We start from the raw sequence: 6,804 nt of genomic DNA, 5'->3' as shown, positions 1-6,804 counted from the left end.
AGGTGGGACGCAGACGTCTCACTTATCCCTAAGAGGTTTTAATTAATGTAGCCTTTAGCTACAGCCAAAACAGCTGGCAGTCTCTCTCCCTCTCTCTGTTTTCTTCTACAGAATTATATGTAGCCTGAAATGTAAAATGCTATCTAAAGTGGCCCGGGGGAACACTTGAAATGCACTAACTTGAAATATGTAGTTAGGCTGTTACAAGGTATTATACACTAACTATACAAAACATTAAGAACACCTGCTCCTTCCAAGACATTGACTGATCAGGTGAAAGCTATGATCCCTTATTGATGTCACTTGTTAAATCCAGTTCAATCAGTGTAGGTGAAGGGGAGGATTTTTGAAAAAATTGACAGTTGAGACATGGATTGTGTATGTGTGCCGTTCAGAGGGTGAATGGGCAAGATATAAGCGGTATAAGCGCCTTGGAATGGGATATGGTTGTAGGTGCCTGGCGTGCCGGTTTGTGTCAAGAACTGCAACAATGATGGGTTTTTCACACTCAACAGTTCTCGAGTCAACATGGGCCAGCATACCTGTGGAACACTGTCGACACCTTGTAGAGTCCATGCTCCGACGAATTGAGGCTGTTCAGGTAACCTGGAAGAGTCCTGGGTGGGTCAGAGTCCAGGGCCTGAACTATTCATAGCTGGAGGGATTGTAGCACCCTGAAGGACTGCTAAACGGGTAAAGACAACACTGCTAAACAGGTAAAGACAATACATTCTCAGATTTGTGATTGAATGTGCTGACTCTGCAGACATGTCTATGCAGATCTAGGGTACGTATAAATGCTCTGTCACATTACTGTGTGATTCGTAGTGTTAGAACTGTTGAAATCATGTCTTATTATATGTTATAATGCTGCATATCCAGCAGTGTGTAATGGTGTCTCTCTGCAGAGGAAGACTCATCTGTACTGGCTGTGGTCCTGCCCATCATCTTGATTCTACTTGTATTGGCCATCTTTCTATCATGCCTGTTGTGACGTCGCATAACAGGCAAGAAAGGTAACACCATCCTCTGTCAAACATCCTATAAATCAGTTTCCGAAATGTGTGCGAGGCCTACTTCAATATTCCAGGAGGTGAAAACTCTTCATTCTTATGATCTGGGTAGACCAGAGTCAATCCGTCTCATGTGTGCATAATCCCAGTGACACCAGTTGATTTGCTACAAGGTGGTAGACCTTGAATCAGAGACAGAAATAATCAAGGGAAGAGGGGAGAAAAGAGAGCAATACAGAACAAAAGTCCATCATTCTGGTAACAGAGAGATAAATTGTAGGCTTTATAGAAAGTGACTGTCCCTTATTCTCATAATGATCACTGCCACTTCCCTTTGTCTAATCCTGTCCTTTATTCCTCTTATTTTCCATTCTGTTGTGGATGACCTGTAGCTTTATAGAGAAGATCTGATGTGGAGAGTCAACCGGAAGAAGGTAGAGTAAGATTATGCACTTTACTTGTCCAAGTCACACGATTATACAGCACATTCGTTTCTGAATATTGCTACATGGAAGTTTTGTCTAAACAGAAAAACACTGAATGATGTGTTAGTGACTGTCCTATTGTTTCTGTTTCATCTTAAAACTTCTTAAGGCTAGCGGAACCCCTCGACAACATCCTCTGAAAAGGAGCGCGAAATTCAAAAATATTTTTGGGAAATATTTCACTTTCATACATTCACAAGTGCAATACACCAAATTAAAGCTTAACTTCTTGTTAATCTACCCATCATGTCCGATTTCAAAAAAGGCTTTACAGCGAAAGCACACCATATGATTATGTTAGGTCAGAGCCTAGTCACAAAAAAACATACAGCCATTTCCCAGCCAAAGAGAGGAGTCACAAAAAGCAGAAATAGAGATCAAATGAATCACTAACCTTTGATCTTCATCAGATGGCACTCATAGGACCTCATGTTACACAATACATGTGTGTTTTGTTCGATAAAGTTCATATTTATATTCAAAAATCTGTTTACATTGGCGCGTTATGTTCAGTAATGTTGTGCCTTTGCAGAGAGCCACATCAATTTGCAGAAATACTCATCTTAAACCTTGATAAAAGATACAAGTGTTATGCACAGAATTAAAGTCATACTTCTCCTTAATGTAACCGCTGTGTCAGATTTCAAAAAAGCTTTACGGGAAAAGGGCACCATGCAATAATCTGAGTACGGCGCTCAGACACAAAAACAAGACATACAGATACCCGCCATGTTGTGGAGTCAGTAAAAGTCAGAAATAGCATTATAAATATTCACTTACCTTTGATATTCATCAGAATGCACTCCCAGGAATCCCAGTTCCACAAATGTTTTTTTTTGTTCAATAAAGTCCATAATTCATGTCCAAATACCTCCTTTTTGTTAGCATGTTTAGTTCACAAATCCAAACTCACAAGGTGCGGGCAAGTCCAGGCGAAAAGTTCAAAAAGTTATATTACAGTTCGTAGAAACATGTCAAACTATGTATAGAATCAATCTTTAGGATGTTTTTATCATACATCTTCAATAATGTTTCAACCAGACAATTCCTTTGTCTTCAGAAATACAATGGAATGCAGGACGCTCTGTGACCAGCTCATGGCCTTCTGCCAGATACCTGATTGAAACAGCTCTTATTCTCTCCCCCTTCACAGTAGAAGCCTGAAACAAGGTTCTAAAGACTGTTGACATCTAGTGTAAGCCTTAGGAAGTGCAATATGACCCCATTTACACTGTATATTAGAAAATGAATCAGTTGAAAAACTACAAACCTCAGATTTCCCACTTCCTGGTTGGATTTTTCTCAGGTTTTTGCCTGCCATATGAGTTCTGTAATACTCAGACATCATTCAAACAGTTTTAGAAACTTCATGGTGTTTTTTACTAATAATACGCATACATTAGCTTCTGGGCCTGAGTAGCAGGAAGTTTACTCTGGGCACGCTTTTCATCCGAACGTGAAAATGCTGCCCCCTATCACAAACAGGTTTTAACAGCAACTCATTCTTCAGGTGAGGGAGTGTGTTTACATGTAGTCATTTTTAAATGGTTTCCACTGTTCTATATTATTTTACATTTACTGTCAATTACATAGTGAACCTGAACCCAAATTAGACTCATTGTTTGTTTTAATTTGACAGGAGATAGAAATCATCCTGACCAGTTCACAAAGACCTCAGAGGTTCCTCCAGGTCAGTAATGTGTGCTATCTACATAATGGAATATTCCCAGTTCTTTCAAGAATTATTGTTCTGTTTTTTTAATAGGAAATGGGGACATTTGAGAATAATACAGATACAAAAGACAGTCATGTTTCTCCAAAGGCAAAGAATGTGAGCTACTGGTCTCCAGACAGACACACAGAGAGTCACCCCAACTGACAGACAGGTGACTTTCATTGATGGTTCAATCCCCCTCGCTTTCCCCTCTCATGTATGCTGTACTCATCCTGTCATTCTGTGTTTCAGTATCAGTCAGTCCGGGACAGGTCTGAGAACCAGGACAGCATCGCTCAGTCACCACGCATCCACACCCTACTCTGGACCAACACAGCCAGGATCCAAACAGCCATGAATCTCAGAACCCACAGAGAGAACTAGAGAAGGAGGCAGCCCTCAGCCACCCCAGAGGAGACGCGGCCCTACACCACCCCCACCAGATCATAGCCATGCTCAGAGCCCTGCACCACCCCCACCAGATCCTAGCCAGGCTCAGAGCCCTGCACCACCCCCACCAGATCCTAGCCAGGCTCAGAGCCCTACACCACTCCCACCAGATCATAGCCAGGCTCAGAGCCCTGCACCACTCCCACCAGATCATAGCCAGGCTCAGAGCCCTACACCACTCCCACCAGATCATAGCCAGGCTCAGAGCCCTGCACCACTCCCACCAGATCCTAGCCAGCTCAGAGCCCTGCCCCACCTTAGAGGTACAGCTGGAGCAGCTCCAGAAAACAGACACAGCTCTTCAGACATACAGACCGATGAATTAATCTCCCATGGCAGACAGGTCCAGCAGCAGAGGAACGCACACCCACTGAACACTGTCTCACAAAATCTACTCATTGGACTACATTAAATCATTATGCACTTCCATTTTTTAAATTAAAGAACACATTCCATATTGCTTCTAGACAATGAGAATAAGCAGCCTGGTCTCATAGACTAGACGTAACAGAGTACATGCAATTTTTAATTAAAAAAAAATGTTTCACCTTTATTTAACCAGTTAAGCTAGTTGAGAACAAGTTCTCATTTACAACTGCGACCTGGCCAAGATAAAGCAAATCAGTGCGACACAAACAACAACACAGAGTTACACATGGAATAAACAAGCATGGGGTGGAGGTGTGTAGCCTAGTGGTTAGAGCGTTGGACTAGTAACCGAAAGGTTGCAAGTTCAAATCCCCGAGCTGACAAGGTACAAAATCTGTCGTTCTGCCCTTGAACAGGCAGTTAACCCACTGTTCCTAGGCCGTCATTGAAAATAAGAATTTGTTCTTAACTGACTTGCCTAGTTAAATAAAGAGAAAAAAAGCATACAGTCAACACAATAGAAAGAAAGAAAGTCTATATACAGTCTGTGTAAATGGCGTGAGGAGGTAGGCAATAAATAGGCCACAGTAGCGAAGTAATTACAATTTAGCAGATTAACACGAGTGATAAATGAGCAGATGATGATGTGCAAGTAGAGATACTGGTGTGCAAAAGAGCAGAAAAGTAAATAAAAACAATATGGGGATGAGGTAGGTAGATTCGGTGGGCTATTTACAGATGGGCTATGTACAGCTGCAGCGAACGGTTAGCTACTCAGATAGCTGATATTTGAAGTTAGTGAAGGAAATATAAGTCTCCAGCTTCAGTGATTTTTGCAATGTGTTCCAGTCACTGGCAGCAGAGAACTGGAAGGAAAGGTGGCCAAAGTAGGTGTTGGCTTTTTTGGGATGACCAGTGAGATATACCTGCTGGAGCGCAGACGAGTGGGTCTTGTGTCCTGACCGGTGAGCTGAGATAAGGCGGAGCTTTACCTAACAGACTTATAGATGACCTGGAGCCAGTGGGTCTGGAGACAAATATGTAGCGAGGGCCAGCCGACTTGAGCATACAGGTCGCAGTGGTGGGTGGTATAAGGGGTTTTGGTGACAAAACAGATGGCACTGTAGTAGACTGCATCCAGTTTGCTGAGTAGAGTATTGGAAGCTATTTTGTAGATGAGATCGCCAAAGTCGAGGATCGGTAGGATAGTCAGTTTTACGAGGGTAAGTTTGACGGCGTGAGTAAAGGAGGCTTTGTTGTGAAATAGAACGCCGTTTCTAGATTTGATTTTGGATTGGAGGTGTTTAATATGAGTCTGGAAGGAGAGTTTACAGTCTAGCCAGACACCTAGGTATTTATAGTTGTCCACATATTCTAGGTCAGAACCGTCCAGGGTAGTGATGCTAGTCGGGCGGGCGGGTGCGGGCCGCAAACGGTTGAAAAGCATGCATTTGGTTTTACTAAGAGCAGTTGGAGAACACGGAAGGAGTGTTGTATGGCATTGAAGCTCGTTTGGAGGTTAGTGCGGGACACTTGATATGTTACGTTTGGTATGGTTACATAAGACAGATGGTTACTTAATAACATTTTACTTCAGTGGGCTAAATCAGGGTCACACAGAGTGTTTGCTGGTAGTCTTAAACAAATGTACATTGAAACAAAAGTATACATGGTTATGGTCTTTAAAAAATACAAGACACCTGTACCATGTCAGATATAGAATTGAAATGTGTTCAATGTTGAGTTTGCATCCCAATATTACACTTGATATATATCACAGAAGACTGAAATATAATTAAACTGTTTGACATAGAAATAACAGATTTTGGGTCGTTTAAAAAAAATTATGTTTATTATTTATGACATTATGAAAAATATTAAACATTCCACCCATCAGGCCACTAGGTCACTTAACTGTAGGAAAGGGTTATGGAAAAAACAAAAGTAGGGTGGTTGATTGGGGTGGCTGGGTGTATAGCGTAATTGTCTAGCAACTGTAAAGTTGTGAGTTCAAATTTCATCGTGGACAATTTGAGCTAATTAGCCACTTTTCAACAACTTACTACTTTTTAGCTACTTTACTTATCATGTTAGCTAACCCTAACCTTAACCCTTTTAGCTAACCCTTACCCTAACCTTAACCCTTTTAGCTAACCCTTACCCTAACCTTAACCCTTTAACCTAACTCCCAAACTTCACCCCTAACTCCTAGCCTAGCTACCGTTAGCCACCTAGCTAGAATTTGTTACATATCATACATTTTGTGAATTTGGAACATATTGTGCATTTTGCAAATTCATGACATATAATACGAATTGTAATTTGTGACATATCATACGAAATGAGTGATGAACATCCACAAATTAAAGCATACAGTAACATACGAAAGGTAACATATCATACTAAATGGAGTGTCTCGGATTTACATACAGAATAATATGAAATGGTCTGAGACCAGGTTGCAATAAGTCATGTCATTTTTCACTCCTCTCATTCAATTATTTTGTATGCTGTACTCATCTTGTCATTCTGTGTTCTAAGTGTCAGAGAAAGTGCTAGAAAAGGACAGGTCTGAGAACCAGGACAGCGGAGACACACCCTCTTAGCTGGACCAAAATCTCCAGAGACCAAACTACCATGACCCGCAGAGTGAACTAGAGGAAGAAGAAATACTAGACCTGCACAATAACAGACTTGCACATGAATCCCAACCAGGAGAGACACCAGGACCTGTACACAGTAGACCACAAATACAAGAACCAGACAAATCAAC

The 6,804-nt window shown here is 41.5% G+C and overlaps 1 long non-coding RNA gene across 2 annotated transcripts; it reads left to right on the top strand.

The window, feature by feature from the left end:
- Positions 1 to 517: 517 nt before the first annotated feature.
- On the top strand, positions 518 to 4,199 carry LOC116356640 (uncharacterized). 2 transcript variants are annotated; one of them, XR_004205068.1, is made up of 6 exons: positions 518 to 716; positions 909 to 1,016; positions 1,406 to 1,447; positions 3,138 to 3,188; positions 3,321 to 3,384; positions 3,465 to 4,199. It is a non-coding gene; the product is annotated as an uncharacterized LOC116356640 (long non-coding RNA). The 2 variants fall into 2 exon arrangements; XR_004205067.1 differs by having other exon boundaries at positions 3,264 to 3,384.
- The last annotated feature ends 2,605 nt before the right edge of the window (positions 4,200 to 6,804 follow it).

This window comes from Oncorhynchus kisutch, linkage group LG2, assembly GCF_002021735.2.
Source record: "Oncorhynchus kisutch isolate 150728-3 linkage group LG2, Okis_V2, whole genome shotgun sequence".
Taxonomy (NCBI): Eukaryota; Metazoa; Chordata; class Actinopteri; order Salmoniformes; family Salmonidae; genus Oncorhynchus; species Oncorhynchus kisutch.
The sequence above is the reverse complement of the archived record's forward strand: the minus strand, read 5'-3'. Positions and strand labels throughout refer to the sequence as shown.